Source organism: Sarcophilus harrisii, chromosome 4, assembly GCF_902635505.1.
Source record: "Sarcophilus harrisii chromosome 4, mSarHar1.11, whole genome shotgun sequence".
Lineage (NCBI taxonomy): Eukaryota > Metazoa > Chordata > Mammalia > Dasyuromorphia > Dasyuridae > Sarcophilus > Sarcophilus harrisii.
This window is the reverse complement of record NC_045429.1, coordinates 279,405,236-279,420,073: the sequence shown is the minus strand read 5'-3', so window position 1 is coordinate 279,420,073 and position 14,838 is coordinate 279,405,236. Positions and strand designations below refer to the sequence as shown.

General features: G+C 39.3%; 1 protein-coding gene across 4 annotated transcripts in view; it reads right to left on the bottom strand.

The window, feature by feature from the left end:
* The window catches only part of CPNE5 (copine 5), a 188,706-nt gene that overhangs the window by 59,450 nt on the left and 114,418 nt on the right, over positions 1-14,838 (bottom strand). The window lies entirely within an intron of this gene.

The following is a 14,838-nucleotide window of genomic DNA, read 5'->3' as shown; positions in this document are numbered from 1 at the left end:
GAGCAGAGAGGGTTCGGGCCCACTTCTAACCCGTCTCTCAGCCTGCCCTTGCTGCCCCCGGGCAGCTCCCGGGAGTTGCAAAGCAGGTTTTCCTCTGAATTGGCGGAGTCCCTTATGCCAGTGAAATCACACATCTGGGTTAATAATAATGTTGGTGGGAAGTTGTGTGTAAACCGAATTTTTAAAAAACTGACTCCTATTTTAAATGTTCAAGTTGGAGACAGGAAGGGTATTTAAAGAATTCTGTAAATTATACCTTCCCCAATTTCTCTGTGGGGCACATATATTATTTTCATGTATCATAAATCTGAGTCTAAAAGGGACTTCACGTCAAACCAGATGATTACCAAGGTCTAAATCATAAGATTTAGATATAATACATAATTTTGCTACATGGCTAATCTTGTTAGTACATTTTCAAGCAATAAACAACCTTCACAAATTAGAATAGAAATATTTTTAGTTTGCGAACATTATCTCATCCAGTTTCCTTGTCTTACAGGTGAAGCAATGAATGGCAAGAATGGTTAAGGTGACTTGTTTAAGAAATTAAGGTCATTTAGGTCAATGAGAAATGTTTACTTTGACCATTATGCTCTGATGTATTAAAATACTAGTCCTTTACAATAGCTTTGAAAATAATTTTAACAATTTTATCAAGCTTGGTTAAAGGCCATCTAATACAACTCTGCCTTATTTAGAGATGAGATAAATAAGGCTCAGAAAGGTGAAGAGGGCTGCCTGCACAGGTAATAAGTACCAAAGAGGGGATTTAAATCCAGATCTGACTCCAAATCCTAAACTCATATGATATATAATGCCTGAAGTATAGCAAATGACCTTTCAATCAGTGGTTGAGTTTGCAGGGTACACCTAGACCAATCCTGTAGAAACCTTTAGACTCAAGTCTTAGATGATCAAAGTTATCATATAGTCCAAATCCCTCCTTTGACAGAAACCAAATCCTGAAGCCCCTCCCCCAAGGAAAATAATCCCTCCAGTCATTCAGTGACTTAGTAGCATCCTCTCCCAGTTCAGTGTTCAAAACTAGATGGCCCAGTGATGAGACTGGAGTCAGAAAAATCTGAATTCAAATCCTGTCTCAAATACTGACTAGCTGTGTGACCCCCTGCAAGTCACTCAACTGGTAAAATTGGAATAATAACAGCATCTATTATTGTAAGGATCAAACAAAAGCTATTATTTTTAAAGTGCTTAGCATAGATCATAACACCAGATGTGTGGTTTTTATTTTTGTGACTCAGTCATGTCTCATTCTTCATGAGTCTATTTGGAGTTTTCTTGGCAAAGATATTGGAGTGATTTGCCATTTTCTTTGCCAGCTCACTTTACAGATGAGGAAACTGAGGCAAACAGGATTACGTTGACTTGCCAGGGGTCACAAACTAGTAAGTGCCTGAAGCCACATTTGAACTAAGGAAAATGAATATTTCAGGCTACCCTCAATCCCCTGTACCATCTAGCACATAGTAATAGCCTTGGAACATAGTAGGTACTTAATAAATGTTTGTTTCCTTCCTTTCCACTATTCTATGGCACCATTCTTCCCTACTCACTTGGCTATCTTCCGAGTTCCCTAATTGGCCCATGTTCTCCCCAGCTCAGTCAATGAATCCTAAACGTAATTTCTCCACCTTCAGTCTCCATTCCACAGAGTGTATTTGGCACCAGAAATCACAAAGTATAAACACAGACCAGGAGGGAGGCGATTGACTGGTCACAAGCCTGTTAGATTATGTTCTAAGCCCAGACTTGGGACGTGGGGAGCCCTCAGAGACTGGCACATCCTGATTGGGTTGGATGGCCTCCAACTCTTTTCCTTTTGGACCTGTCTGAGATCGGCTTTATCCTTGGCTTAGAGGAAGCCAGATTTTTGCCAAGGGCCAGACTAGGTTAGGAGCCAGCAGACTTTTCAGCTGTGGCACCCCAAGTTTGGAGAATCATGCTGAGAAATGAAAAATCCAGGAGAGAAAGACAGGGAGAGGAGAAGGTGCCAAAGAGAAGCTGCCAACTTGATAGTTTTCCCCAGACCCAGAAGGGTGTCCTAGGACAAGTATAACTTGAAAGGCAATAGAGTGAAGTGACCATAGATCACCAACTCAGGTCTCGAAAATCTGGATTCAATTTCTATTTCAATAGCTTTATAACCTCTGAGACTCAGTTTTCTTATCTGTAAAATGAGGATAATAACAACGCTGGGGTACTAGCAGGAATCATGCTCATAGAGTTATAGATTTGGAAGTCATGTAGTCCAACTTCCTCACTTTATAGATGAGAAATCTGAGCCTCAGGGAAGTTACAAAATAACATTTATAACATGCTCATCAAGCCTTAAAACCTTTCAAAATTATTATCACTTTGAAGAGATGGAAGCTGTCATTTTTATTGAGTCATTTTAGTGCTGTCCAACTCTTCTTGACCCTATCTTGGGCTTTTCTTGGCAAAGATACTGGAGTGACTTGCCATTTCCTTCACCAGTTCATTTTTACAGGTAAGGAAATGGAAGCAAATTAAGTGACTCGCTCAGGCTAAGTAAGTGTCTAGGACCAGATTTGAACTCATGAAGATGCATTTTTTATTCCAATCCCACTGCTCTATCCACGGTGCCACCTAGTTGCCAGATGGGAAACTAAGAGCCAGGGAATTTTAGAGACACAAGTCATATTTGAACTCAGGAAGTTGAGTCTTTATGGCTTTCCTCTATCCCCTGTGACATCTAGCCGCCCCTGGAACATAGTTGGTGCTTAATAAATGGTTGTTTCCTTAATTTCCTTTATTCTATGACATCAATCTTCCTTCCCTACTCACTTGGTGTTCCTAATTGTTCCATGTTTTCCTCAGCTCTCCACTCATAACATTTCTACTCATAGAATTTAATTCTTCTTTAAAATAAAGTGATGTCAGGACCTTTAATCTGTTGCTCTCCCTTTTCTGTCTTCTCCCCTCCTTTTCCCTCTTCACTCCTATGCAGTCAGCTGCCTTCTCCTGTTTGAGTTTTCAAGGTGCCCTCTTCACCCTGGTTAGCCAATATGAGACACTCCTTTCCAAGGTTTGGATGACAGATGCATAATGAAGAAAGAAGAATCAGGAGAACAATCTCCGAGATGACCAAAGTAAACTCTGGGAACACTGGAGGACTTCAGGACCCTGATGCAATCATGATTTCAGGAGCATGGTGAAGTAGGCCCCTTGCCTTTTGGCGTTGAGGTGGTGGGCTACAGGTACAGAATGGTCCATATATTTAGGGCATACCTAAGATGTTGATTTGTTTTGCCTTATTTATCATGAGAATGATTGAGAAGTGATAATGATATGAAGAAAGAAAAGAGACTAAATAAAACATTTGTTTACAAAAGAAATAACTTTTAGGAACCTTGTTACAGGTTCTATATGGGTATGTATAATTCTTTAAGGCTACAGGGACAACAGAAAGTTCATCAGAGAGGTCCTACTAAGATCACAATGCATCCTAAACACATCAATAGTATTCTTCATCCTATAACTCCAATCCAGGAGTGTCCATCTTTTAATTCTAATAAGTTCCTTTTTCCTTAGCAGTTGGCACATTTCCAAAAGTTTTGGAAATTCTCCTGGGGAGTTTAAAGTTTTTGCTTCAAATAACGGTTTGGTTATGTATACTTATTGTGTATCTAATTTACATTTAATGTATTTAACATCTACTGGTCATCCTGCCATCTAGGGGAGGGGGTGGGGGGTAAGAGGTGAAAAATTGGAACAAGAGGTTTGGCAATTGTTAATGCTGTAAAGTTACCCATGCATATAACCTGTAAATAAAAGGCTATTAAATAAAAAAAAATAAATAAAGTTTTTGCTTCTCATTCTGGTGACCTGAATGAGGCCTCCTAAGAGCAAGAGTGCATGGCCAGATGAGGTGAGAAAGGGAGAGGAAGCTTCTCTGGCTCACTCATTCTCCCACCTTGTACCCAGGACAGTAAGGAAAATGGGTCAGACCAGGATTTCAATGCCAGGTTCTGTCCTGGGAAAATCCTGAGCACTTTCAGAAGGGCGATGAGGAGATATGAAGTAAGACCTCAGAAGGATCTGTGGAAGGAACTGAGGAAAGAGGCCATCCAGTTCAAATCTCTCTCCCTAACCCATTTCACAGATGAGAAACTAAACAAGTTAGGTAACTCATGTCAAGTCATACAGACAATAAATGGTACAGTGAGGATTCATCTGGTGCTAAATCCATCTACCTTTCCACTGCACGATACTAATTTGGGGGGCTCTAGGGAATGGGATGTGATAGATGTCTTAGTGTATTATGAAGTCTGTCATGTGGAAGAGACACTAAGAGGACAGAACTAGGAACAAAGGGTAGAAATTTTGCTGAGGAGGCAGGTTTTAACTGAACAGGAGGAAAAACTTCCTAACAATTAGATTTATTCAAAAATGGAACAAGCTGTCTCAAGAGGTAGTGAGTTCCCCATTATTGTAGGTCTATGAGAAAAAGTTGGACCAGGGATTTAGAACTGAAAGGAATCCAAGAGATCATTTAATACAACCCTCTATTTTACAGATGAGGAAACTGAGATCCCAGAGAGGTTCAACAAATGACGAATAGAGTGAGTAATCATGACTTCAGAAGATTTAGGGTGAAACAAACCTCTTACTTCTTGGTTTTGAGGTGGTGAGCTGGGGATCAGAATGGACTATACATTTAGGAGCATGGACAGTGCTCAAGGCCACAGTGATAATAAGTAGCCAAGTGAGGATTTAAACCCAGGTTCTCTGACTCCAAAACCAATGTTTTTCCTACTAGTGAATTCCTGTTAATACCAATTGTAGCAGTTGGCCTTCCAATTCTGAGACTGTACGATTGTTGAAGATTTAAGAACTTCCCAATTCTACCTTGGGGATGCCCTTTTCCAAAGACTAAAGTATTTATAATTAAGACCAACTTAGAGCTTCATTTCTTCCAGAGGGTATTTTGTATCTTATTTCTTTGTTATTTCAAATGATCCACATCATCAATGAGGGTGGTACCTCTGATAGTGCAGACTGCAGTCTTCTCCTGACTTGGTTGATAGTTTCAGCCAAGAAGAAAAAAGAAAGGAAGGAAGGAAGGAAGAAAGAAAGAAAAAATGAGAGAGAAAGAAAAAGAAAGGAAGGAAGGAGGAAGGAAGAAAAGAAAGAAGGGAGGGAGGGAGGGAGGGAAGAAGGAAGGAAGGAAGGAAGGAAGGAAGGAAGGGAAGGAAGGAAGGAAGGAAGGAAGAAGAAAGGAAGGAAGGAAGGAAGGAAGGAAGGAAGGAAGGAAGGAAGAAAGAAAGAAAGAAAGAAAGAAAGAAAGAGGAAGAAAGGAAGAAAGAAAAAAGAAATGGAGGGAGGAAGGAAGAAAAGAAGGAAGGGAGAGAGGGAAGAAGGAAGGAAGGAAGAAAGAAAGAAAGAGAGAGAGAGACAAAGAAAGAAAGAGAAAGAAAGAAAGAAAGAAAGGAAGAAAAAAAGAGAAAAAATGGAGGGAGGGAGAAAGGAAGGAAGGAATGAACAAAAGGAGAAAGGGATGAAGAAAAGAAAGAAAATTAATCTCTCCATTGATTAACCCTCTTGGTGATGAGACTATTTGAATTTAACTAGGTCTGGTCCCTAAGTGACAGCCATTTAGTCCATCATTGGACCAGGACTGAGACAAAGTCTTTCCTATTTAAGTGAGGACTTTCATAGATGGAATTCACAGAAAATTTTTTAGAAATCTATACCAATGGGAGTTGTGAACGAATCCAACCATTCTGGAGAGCAATTTGGAACTATGCTCAAAAAGTTATCAAACTGTGCATACCCTTTGATCCAGCAGAGTTACTACTGGGCTTATATCCCAAAGAGATCATAAAGAAGAGAAAGGGACCTGTATGTGCACGAATGTTTGTGGCAGCCCTCTTTGTAGTGGCTAGAAACTGGAAACTGAATGGATGCCCATCAGTTGGGGAATGGCTGAATAAATTGTGGTATATGAATATTATGGAATATTATTGTTCTGTAAGAAATGACCAACAGGATGAATACAGAAAGGCCTGGAGAGACTTACACGAACTTATGCTGAGTGAAACGAGCAGGACCAGGAGATCATTATATACTTCAACAACAATACTATATGATGACCAGTTCTGATGGACCTGGCCATCCTCAGCAATGAGATCAACCAAATCATTTCCAATGGAGCAGTAATGAACTGAACCAGCTACGCCCAGAGAAAGAACTCTGGGAGATGACTAAAAACCATTACATTGAATTCCCAATCCCTATATTTATGCCCACCTGCATTTTTGATTTCCTTCACAAGCTAATTGTACAATATTTCAGAGTCTGATTCTTTTTGTACAGCAAAATAACGGTTTGGTCATGTATACTTATTGTGTATCTAATTTATATTTTAATATATTTAACATCTACTGGTCATCCTGCCATCTGGGGGAGGGGGGGGTAAGAGGTGAAAAATTGGAACAAGAGGTTTGGCAATTGTTAATGCTGTAAAGTTACCCATGCATATATCCTGTAAATAAAAAGCTATTAAATAAATAATAAAAAAAAAGAAATCTATACCAATGACCAAGAAGTCAGGTCAAATCCAAGAAGGAAACAATTCTTGTTCATCTTTTTTCTCCTCCTTAATCCTACTGCCTTCCCTCTGAGATTATCTCCAATTTGTTAGAAAGATAGAGACAGAGATAAATATATATCTTGTCTGTACACAGCGGTTTGTTACCTCCTCTATTAGAATGTAAGCTCCTTGAAGACAGGAATTCAACTTTGCCTTTCTTTGTTTCCCTAACACATAGTACAGTACCTGGCATATAGTAAGTGTCTAATAAATGCTTATTTATTGATTTTATAATTCTTAATATAAAAATCACAAGATGATAGATTTAATGCTTGAGGGGACTTCAAAAGCCATTAGCCTACATGAAGAAACTGAGTTCCACAGATGTTAAATGGCTTGCCTAAGGTCACATAACTAGGAAATGGAAGAAAGAAGTGGGATTCAAACTCAAGTTCTCTAACTTCAGAGCCTTCATTTAAGGGATGATTCTTTTGGGTCAGGGTCATGAGAAGCATATATTTGGAAAAGAAGATGATATAAAAATAAGAAGAAAAATTATTCAAGAAAAAAAATTGTTAGTGTTAGAAACTTGAATCCCCAACCTTCCTCTCTTCAGCATCTCTTTGAAGAACTTTCTCCCTCTCTTTCTTTCTCTCTCCTTCTTGTCTCTCATTTTGTCTCTGGCTCTCTCTCTTTCTCTGTCTCTGTTTTCATCTCTCCCTCCTTCCCTCTTCCTCCCCCTTTCCTTCTCTCTCTTTCACACTCTCTTCAATCCTCTTTTCTCCAGCAGATCCTGTTGCTTCCCAAAGAAGCCCATTCTGCTTTTGGACTGCTTTAATTACTTGTAAGTTTTTGTTCCCTTTATCAAGTATAACTTTGTCTGTTTGTAGCTTCTCCCATTGCTTCTTACCCCCAGGGCCAAATCAAGAAAGGCTAATTTTTCTTCCAGGCTAATTCTGCCCTTCAAATACTTAACACAGCTATTGTGTTGGTCTTCTCCAGGGTAAACATGCCCAGTTCTTTCCAGTAATCCTCTTCGACAAGTAATAACTAGATGAACAAAATACTATACCTGAAGTCAAGAAGTCCTGAGACTGAATCCAACATCAGAGACTTACTAGCTACAGGTAAATCACTTAACTGCCTCCATTTCCTCATCTTGAAAATAAATAAGGAATAAATAAGATCAGGGATCAAATAGTATCCACCTCCCAAGGCTGTTTATGAGGATAAAATAAGATAATATTTATAAAGTACTTTATAAACCTAAAAGCATCATATAAATGCTAGCTATTATTATTATTATTGTCTTGATCCTTCACTGCCCTGGTTGCTTTTCTCTGACTGTTTTCCAGTTTATCAATATTCCTTCCTAACATGTGACACCCAGTATTGAACACAGCACTCCTGATTTAGCATTTTTGAATTGTATTGAAGCCCCATTCATCCAGCCCTGTCCCACCTTTTGAGAAACCTGAATCCCCAACATTCCTCTCTCCAGAATCTCTCTGAATCCATAAGGATTCTCTCTCTCCCTCTTTCCACCTCCCTTCCTTCCTCTCTGTCTCCCTTTTCTTTCTGTTTTTTTCTCCTTCCCTCCCTCTCTTTCTGTTTTGTTGTCTGTCTGTTTTTGTGTCTTTGTCTCTATCTCCTTCCGTCTCTCTGTCTTTGTCTCTTTCTGCCCGTGTCTGTCTATCTCTTTGCCTCTCTGTCTGTGTCTCTGGCCAGCACAGAGGACTTCGGGACTCAGTGCCTCATTTCTCACCTAACTGCTCTCCTAGATTTCATCATGACCCATCTTTTTACAATATCCCATCACATCTCCTTAGGACCACTGCCCCAGATCCTCCTTCTCCTCTGATTAGAGAGGGTGGAGGATAGACAGTGAAGAGTCCCTCCCACCCAGATCTTCCATCCTCCAGGGCAGCGATCTACCATTTCCCACCCTCCTCTGGCCAATAAATATCCCTGGGTCTCCCATTCCCCCCTCCCATCTTGGCTTTTCAGTTTCTTTTTTTGCATTATCTTCTTCCTGCTGAGGTCAAGGACTGTCTTTGTCACCTCAGCCATTAGCTCTGTGCCTGGCACCTAGTAAGTTCTTAATAAATGTAATGGCTGACTATCACCTTTTTACTTGTGGGTATTCTATGTGTCTTATGGAAGCCAAAGTTCATTAATGCTCTTAGGGCCTCCCATTCCTACATTGCCCCATAATGAGATTGGGGTTAATGGAAATCCCCAAATCTTTTCTGAAGGATTGCTAAATAGACATGCGCACTCATTTCCAGCCCTATCTCTGATACAACTCTCTCCAAGACAAGTAGTGATATCCTCTCATACGAATCTTTGGTCTTTTGTGGATCACAGACTCATAGATCTGGGGCTGGGGGAGACTAGGCCCAATTATTATTATTATTATTACAATATTTGTTATTATTATATTATTATTATACAATAATCTTTCTGCACAAGAAAAATCAGATCAAACAGAAAAAAACAGTGAGCACACAACAACAAAAAGTGAAAATGCTAACTTGTGAGCCACAGTTCCCACAGCTGTCACTCTGGGTTTTACTATCTATTTAACAACAAAAAAAATTTAAATAGAAGATAAAAACGATGATATTTGTAAACCTTAAGAAGATTTTCAAAATGCTTGCTATTATTGTGGTAACGGTGAAGATCTTTCTTTTCTCATCTAACACTGTCTTCTCTTCTTGCTCCTGCTTCCTAGATATAGATAACCCCTAACTCAGCCCTCTGCTGTCTATAACTCCTTCTCCACAGTCAATCTCCTTAATTGCTGGCAATGACTCTCTTACTTTCCATCTGCAACTCCAGCCTCTCTCTTGTCTTATTAACAGGACACCCCCCCACCCAACTAACCCCACCGTTATCTTAGACTCAGTAAATGGAAACCTGAACTCATCATCTCTGCCCCCTGCTCCCCACAGAATCAGTATGTCTAAAGAAGAGTATATTTTCCCTGCCCCTTCATATCTCCCTACAAGTCCTGAGACTGAATCCAACATCGGAGACTTACTAGCTACAAGTAAATCACTTAACTGCCTCCATTTCCTTATCTTAAAAATAAATAAGGGATAAATAAGATCAGGGATCAAATAGTACCTACCTCCCAAGGCTATTGGGGAGGATAAATTAAGATAATATTTGTAAAGTACTTTATAAATTTTAAAGCATCATATAAATGCTAGCTATTATTATTATTATTATTATCATGTCTTGATCCTTCACTACCCTGCCCCTTCACAACTTGGCAACGTCATCCGGTGGCGTCATGAGATCTGAATTTCAACTCTTCCTTCACTATTTATTCCTTGTGCGACCCTGGACAAATAACTGGTTCTTGCTTTTTTGTCTGTAAAATGGGCCTCTAAGGTCCCTTCCAACGTAACCTGTGTTACAAACCGAACCCCAACCCCACCTCTCAAGCTCAAAACCTTAGAAGAAAGGCCGTGGGAGTGTCAGATCACAAACCAAGCAGTAACAGAGCACTGTGTTGAAGTCAAAAGAACTCACGGATATATGGTGCTTTACAGTTTACACATCATTTCCCTAAAACTACCTCCTGAGATGGGTAGTATAATAGGCTTACTAAAGGCAGGTAGGCAGGGTAGTGGATAGGACACTGGACCCGGAATGAGGAAGGCCTGAATTCAAATCCAGTTTGAAGTATCTACTAGCTTTGTGATCCTGCGTAAGTCACCTAACTGCTATCTGACTCGGTTTCCTCATCTGTAAAATGAAGATAAAAATAGTACCTACTTCACATGGTTTTTGTGAGAACCTGAAATAAGGACGACCTGAGCTGGAATCATGGACCTAATCTCAGTTTATTCATTTAAAAATGAGAGAACTGACTTAGTGGTGTGATCCTGGGCAAGTCACTTAACCACTTAGCCTCAGTTTCCTCAAATATTAACTAGCTCTGTGGTGTGGACAAATCACCTAACTTCTGCTGCCTCAGTTTCTTCAGCTGAAAAACGAAGATAATTCTTCGTATCCACCTCCCGAGGTGAGGATCAAATTAGATAATATTTATAAAGCACTTAGCACAGTGCAGGCACATATAAGTGCTATATAAATGCTATATATATAAATGATGGTGATGATAACTCTTCCCAAGGTAACACTGTCTCCCTAGCTAGAATATAAGCTCCCTGAGAGAAGGGGACTGTTTTTTTCTTTGTTATTGTATTCCCAATACTTAGCACAATATCTGGCACATAATTGTTGCTGTTTGTCTTTCGTTTTCTAAGGGAACTATGATATCAGGGAAGTGACGTGCAACTTACATGTCACAGCATCACCTTCCTAATGTCATGGTCCTCTTCAAAATTCTATTCAAAATACTATTGAAATAAAAAAAAAACAGAAAATCTAAAAATATTTTAAGAAAAAAAAAGTTTTCCCATAAATTTAATAAGCAAATGACTGAGATCCAATGAAGACATTATATAATTGCTTTGTAAATAAACTTGATCTAAAACTTTTTAAAAACTGGGGTTGGAAGCTACTTGAGGCAATTCTTGCTATTGGAATAATGGAGTCTTGTTCTCCTTAACGTCAGACTCCATCAGTGATTACAATTCCAGGCCCCTGACAGAAATGGACCCTCAGGAGCAACTTCAGAGGTCACTAGGTGAAGTGATGACCATCACTTGTAAGTTGTAAACTCCTTGAGCACAAGGACTGTCTTTTGCTTCACCACTTAGCATGGTACTGGCACATAGTAGGCATTTATGTCTACTGACTGATGATCTTAGCAAGCTTGAAAGCCTGGGCACCCAATATTCGTAGGTGAGTAGAGCTAAGGTGACCTACCTCATCCAGTTCCCTTATTTCACAGATGAGAAAACTGAGACCCAAGGAAATTCACTGCCCATGAGATTTAAAGAGAATCCAGCATATCATTTTAGAGCTGAGAAAACTGAGGCTCAGAAAGAAGATGGGACTAGTTTTCTATGAATAAAACTTCAGGACACCCTGGAAAGGAGTCTCTGGGTCTTGGGAGGAAGCAAGGAACGGTTTGGGTGGGATCATCAACATTCTTCTCGGGATAAACAAACAAGGCAACACAATGGTCTATAGGAAATTCCATAGGATCATAAATCTAGACATGGAAGGAAATTAGAAGCCAACTAGAGATTTTATAAGCAAAGGACTTCCCTTTGAAAGCTACCATGCTACCTTTGAGGTAACTTGCGTTTCAGGTGAGAGATTTGGCCTTTCATGCGCTTTCCATCTCTAAGCTTCTATAATTTCTAAGTTTCCAAAAAAAATCTGGAGCTCAGAATGGGTTCTAGTCAGATGGTTGGATAATAAGCAAGAACACCAAAAACCTGTCTATGATTCCCAAAGGATATTCACACACATTGTCTCTGGACATTGGCCCCAGGAGGAAGGCAGCAGAAAGGGGAGGCAACAGTGGGAGGAAGACAGTTCAAGTATCATCTCTGTCACTGCTTGTATAATAGCTCAACTTCTTTAGGACTCAGTCCCCCCCTTCCCTCCACAAGGTTCCTTCCAATTATTGATCTGTGATCCTGTGATTTGGCAAAGGTTTGTTAGATTAAACTGTAAACTCCTTGAGGGGCAGGGATTTTATTTTTTATTTTTTGCCTCAGTTTTATTTTGCCTCAGTATTCCTAATGCCAGGCACAAGGTACACATTTTAAATTAAATTAAGCTGAATTATTAATTCTGGAGCTAGATCTAGAACTAGAAATCAGGCATTCTTGATTCCTTGTCAAACATTTTCATCAGTGTACAACCCTCTTGGACTGGACCAAGTCCCTGACCTTAACTCTGACCCAAATACAAGACTGTGTAAGTACCAATGAGTTTGCTAAGATAAATTGGATAAATGCAAACTGGTAAGCATCTTTTCTACTGGATAGAAAACTCGAAGAGTGCATAGAGAGCATCTTGAGGACCTCAGTCATCATGGACAATGTGGCATCATGCAAAAAAAGTGGATTTTGAATTAAGTGAACAAAGTGCATGTGGGATCCCCACCATTTATTAGACTTTGGGGAGGGAAGATATGGAAAAGGGAGGATCTTTATCTTTCTGAGACTCTTTTCCCATTTGTAAAATAGGTACAATGTTTATAAGAACTTTCAGAAACTGTAGTCCAATCTCCTTATTTTACAGAAGGGGAAATTGAGTCCTGGAGAAGTTAAACAATTTTGTTTATATCTATTCAAGGCAATGACAGAAGTGAGATTTGAACTCTTCCTCCCACTGTACCATGTTGCCTCCCCTTTCTATTACTTCTCTCACAGGGCTGTTGTCCACAATGTGTTTTTAAACTATAAAAAGATGGGAGGAACAAACTATTTTGGCATGGTGCTAAAGCAAAAATAAAAAATGTTCAGCAGAGAATAAAAGAAAGAGGAAGCACAGAAAAGCAGGATATCTTTGAAAACTATAGTATTTATTACATGGCTTTTCTTTTAACGTAAACATTCTAAAATAGAAATTCATGGTTTAATATTAAATTTTCTGTTACTCTGTGTATGTAGAAATATTTTAATTTTTGTATTTAAGTTCAAAATGAATTAAAAATAAATTTAAAAACAAGCATTTTGCAACATTATCTTATTTGATCCCTTTGGAGGTAGGTGCTTCTATTATCTATTTTTCAGTTAAGGAAACTGAAGCAGATAGAGGTTAACTAATTTCTCAAGGGCTGAAGGATAATTTTGAACTCAAGTCTTTCTTTCTTTAGGCCCATGGCTCTATTCACTGCCCTGTTTAGATATCTGTGGGACTTTTTAGAGGTAACTGGATTCCCTTTCAACTCACAGATCCTGAGATCCTTTGCTCACACCCATGAAAGCCTCCTTTTCCTCTGCCATTGACCTTCACCCCAGAGCCCAGACCAAAAAGTTATAATTGTAACTTAACCATGATTCACTGTGTGATGTTTTGCAAGTCATTTCCCCTCTCTGGGCTTTTGTCTTCCTCTGTAAGATGATGTATAAAATGAGGTCTAAGCAAAAGTTCTTTCTAACTTTACCAGTCAATCTCCGGTTCTGTGCAGTTCAGCTCACAGGACCAAGACCAGACCATGGAGTTCAGACTTGAGGCAGCAGCTCATATGAAGCAGTGAAAAGATTGGGTTGGTCTCTAATGGTTTCTGAGATCTCTCTCAACTCTGAGATTCTGTATCTTCTATATATCCCATACATAAATATGGAAATATGTTTAGAAGGATTGTTCATATTTAATCTTTACCGGATTGCTTGTTATTTTGGGGAAGGAGGGAGAAAATTGTGAAACACAAGGTTTTACAAATGAATGTTGAAAACTATCTGCTTATATTTGGAAAAATTAAATACTATTAAAAAAATAATAAAAACGTCATATAGATTCATTTGTATACATATCGTTTCCTCAGATAAGACTCTTGAGGGCACAGAATGATTCATTTTTGTCTTTGTAGGTACTATAGCAGACATAGGTGGCATCATAGTGCATGGAATGTTGGACCAGGAGTCAGGAAGACTCATTTTCCTGAGTTCAAATCTTGGCTCAGACACTTACTAGCTCTGTGACTCAGGACAAGCTACTTAATCCTGTGTGCCTCAGTTTCCCCATCTGTGAAATGATCTGGGGAAGGAAATGGCAAACTGTTCCAGTAACTTTGCCAAGAAAACTTCAAATGGGGTCACAAAAATAGGATAGGATAGGAACAAATGAACAACAACAAAAGCAGAACTTGGAGGACTAGTTAAGTCATCTAAATAATCTAAATAATTTAGATGACTTAACTTGTTCAGGGTCACAGAGCCAGTTTACCTCGGATAGAACTGTCCTCTATTACCCATTTTTCAGCTGAGGAAACTGAGGCAGCTAGAGGACCATCTAACTAGTGCTAAGGATAATTTTGAACTCAGGGCTTTCTCACTTCAGGCCCATGGCTCTATCCAGATATCTGTGGGACTTTATAGAGATCCGTGTATGTCTGCTACAGTATCTACAAGCTTAGCAAACTAGTAGGCACTTAATGAATACCTGCTGATTCATTAATAGTTGATTTCCTCCCTTTCTTTCCCTTCTGTTCCTCTTCCTCTCCTGCTAGTCTTGGTAACAAAGGAATACCTGCCAAGGGAAGTAACTTGGAGAAGCTTCTCATCTCTGATTTTGTTGGCTCTGAGATACCAATGCCCTGGTCGGTCAGTCAATAAGCACTTATTAAGTGCCTACTGTATGCCAGGTACTGTGCAAAGTGC